The sequence below is a fragment of the Otolemur garnettii genome, unplaced genomic scaffold, assembly GCF_000181295.1.
Source record: "Otolemur garnettii isolate 467f Iridium unplaced genomic scaffold, OtoGar3 scaffold00029, whole genome shotgun sequence".
Lineage (NCBI taxonomy): Eukaryota > Metazoa > Chordata > Mammalia > Primates > Galagidae > Otolemur > Otolemur garnettii.
Genome location: NW_003852424.1, coordinates 13,834,483 through 13,837,385, shown reverse-complemented (window position 1 = coordinate 13,837,385; position 2,903 = coordinate 13,834,483). Strand labels below are relative to the sequence as shown.

The following is a 2,903-nucleotide window of genomic DNA, read 5'->3' as shown; positions in this document are numbered from 1 at the left end:
GGGGGGGCCAGGAGCAAGGCAGAAGGTGGGAGGCCATTCTTGAGTATTCTCCCTACCTCTACAGGATTCTGGCTAGAGGACAGTTTGCATATGTACCCAGAGGTGTCAGGGACATAGGCCCCCAGGCTCTCCCCTGCAGTGGGAAGCCCCCAGTTCAGAAAGCATTTTCTCCCTTTCCCTCTCTTCTTTTTTTTTTTTTTGGAGACCGCCCTGGGTAGAGTGCCATAGCCTCGCAGCTCATAGCAGCCTCAAACTCTTGGGCTTAAGCGATTCTCTTGCCTCAGCCTCCCAAGTAGCTGGGACTACAGGCGCCTACCACAACACTCAGCTATTTTTGTTGTTGTTGTTGCAGTTGTAGTTATTGTTTTAGCTGGCTTGGACCAGGTTTGAACCCACCAGCCTCGGTGTAAGTGGCCAGCACCCTGCCCGCTGAGCTACGGGCACTGCCCTCCCTCTTCTCTTAAAACTTTTTTTTTTTTTTGAGACAAGAGTCTCAAGCTGTCACACTGCATAGAGTGCCATGGAGTCCCAGCACACAGCCACCTCCAACTCTTGGGCTTAAGCGATTCTCTTGCTTCAGCCTCCCAAGTAGCTGGGCCTGGCTATTTTTGCTTGCGGTTATCATTGTTGTTTGGCAGTCCTGGGCTACATTTGAACCTGCCAGCTCCAGTGTATGTGGCTGGCGCTCTAGTTGCTTGAACCACAGGTGCTGAGCCAGACTTTTACTGATTTATTTGAGACAGGATCTCACTCTGTCACATGAGCTAGAGTGTAGTGCAGCCTCAAACTCTTGGGCTTGAGTGATCCTCCTGCCTTTGCCTCCTGAGTAGCTGGGACTACAGGCACCCACCACAATGTCCAGCTAATTTATTCTATTTTCAGTAGAGATGGAGTCTTGCTGTTGCTCAGGCTGGTCTCAAACTCCTGTGCTTAGGCAATCCTCCCTCCTTAGTCTCCCAGAGTGCTGAGATTACAGGGGTGAGCCACTGCACCTGGCCTCAAAGCTTTTAAATTACCATGTCTTCTGTTGCACAAGATTGTAGAAAAATTGAAAATCACACCAAAGTGAGCAAGAGCTGCACTCTCTTCCCAGTGGGCCAGCCAGGGCAGATCCTGTGATGTGTTGCCCTGTCCTGCTACATCACTCATGGAGTGGTGAGCATGTTCCCACCAGCAGTACCCATAAATCATCCCCTCCTTGGCCAGCCATACCCTCTCCACACCTCCAGGGAGCTACTAAGTGGGGCCTGTCCTGAGTATTCCTACACAGGTGCCTGTGGAGGTCCTCTCAGGGTTCTGTCCTGGGCATTGAGTCGCCTGCTCTCCAGTAAAAGCAGCCTCTAGAATCTCTCCCCCTTGGGACTGTCAGGGCCTCCAAGTTCTCCATGATAGAGCTGGGAGCCCATTCATCTTGCTCAGTGAGGTAGAGGGCCTGTCTGGTGTGGGGTCCACATACAGGGTTTTAGCCATGTACCCCATGGCCTGAGAGGCCAACCCAAGTGCAAGCTCCCAATGGCCTTTTTCTCCCCACATATACCCCTGTGAGTGCTGTTCCATCACTGTGTATCAGCAACTACCAACCTGTTTCCCTTTTGTGGAGGACTTGTCATCTCCAGCCGCCCTCCTCCCCAGGTTATAAATATCCCTGAGGGAATAAGGCCACCCTATCCAGGCTCAGGGAAAAGATGGGGATGTGACCTGTTGTGTCCACTTGGTACAAGGGTGGAATGCAGTCATGTCTTTGCTATTCAGTGCTGGACTTGTTCAGTGAAGCACTTGATACACCTGATGGCACCTCCATGCAACATCATACAGAAAATAACATCACCATCATGCCCTTGATGAGCTATGTGCTTGGTAACAAATCCAGGTGTTTGATTTGTATTCTGCCCTCTTCCCTCCATCAGTCCTTTGCATATGTATGCTTTCCTGTAATTTGCTTTGTGCTCCTTAAAATGCTGAGAGGGGCTGGGAGCACTGGCTCATACCTGTACTCCTAGCACTTTTGGAGGCAGAAAGAGGAGGATCACTTGAGCCTAGGAGTTTAAGACTGCAGTGAGCTGTGCTCCCACCACTGCACTTCAGCATGGATGGCAGGGTCTCTTGACAAGGTGACCCTGTCTTTTAAAAAAAACTGAAGTTAATACCAAGGAGAAAGCCTGGATGTGGTGGCTTTTCTTCAATATCACTTTTTTTTTTTTTTTTGAGATAGTCTTACTCTGTTGCCTGGGCTAGAGTGTCAGCCTAGCTCACAGCAACCTCAAACTCCTAGATGCAAGTGATCCTTCTGCCTCAACCTCCTGAGTAGGTGGAATTATAGGCACCTACCACTATGCCCAGCTAATTTTCTAGTTTTTAGTAGAGATGGGGTTTCACTCTTCCTCAGGCTGGACTCAATTTCAGAGCTCAAGCAATCCTTCTACCTCAGCCTCCCAGAATACTAGGATTACAGGCATGAACCACCACACCTACCTTCAATATCACTTTTTTTTTTTTTTGAGACAGAGTCTCACTTTGTTGCCCCCAGTAGAGTGCCCTCGTGTCCTAGCTCACAGCAACCTCTAACTCTTGGGCTCAACCATTCTCTTGCCTCAGCCTCCTGAGTAGCTGAGACTATAGGTGCCCAACACAATTCCTGGCTGTTTTTTTAGAGATGGGGTCTCATTCCTAGGCTGGTGGAGAACTTGTGAGCTCAGACAGTCCACCCTATTTGGCTTCCCAAAGTGCTGCAGTTACAGGTGTGAATCACCGCGCCCAGCAATGTCACTTTCTTTTTTTTTTGAGACAGAGCCTCAAGCTGTCCCGCTGGGTAGAGTGCTGTGGCATCACAGCTCACAGCAACCTCCAACTCCTGGGCTTAAGAGAGTCTCCTGCCTCAGCCTCCCAAGTAGCTGGGATCACAG

At 50.0% G+C, this 2,903-nt stretch overlaps 1 protein-coding gene across 3 annotated transcripts in view; it reads left to right on the top strand.

The window, feature by feature from the left end:
* The window catches only part of SBNO2 (strawberry notch homolog 2), a 59,937-nt gene that overhangs the window by 45,506 nt on the left and 11,528 nt on the right, over positions 1-2,903 (top strand). The gene's annotated exons all lie outside the window — the stretch shown is intronic.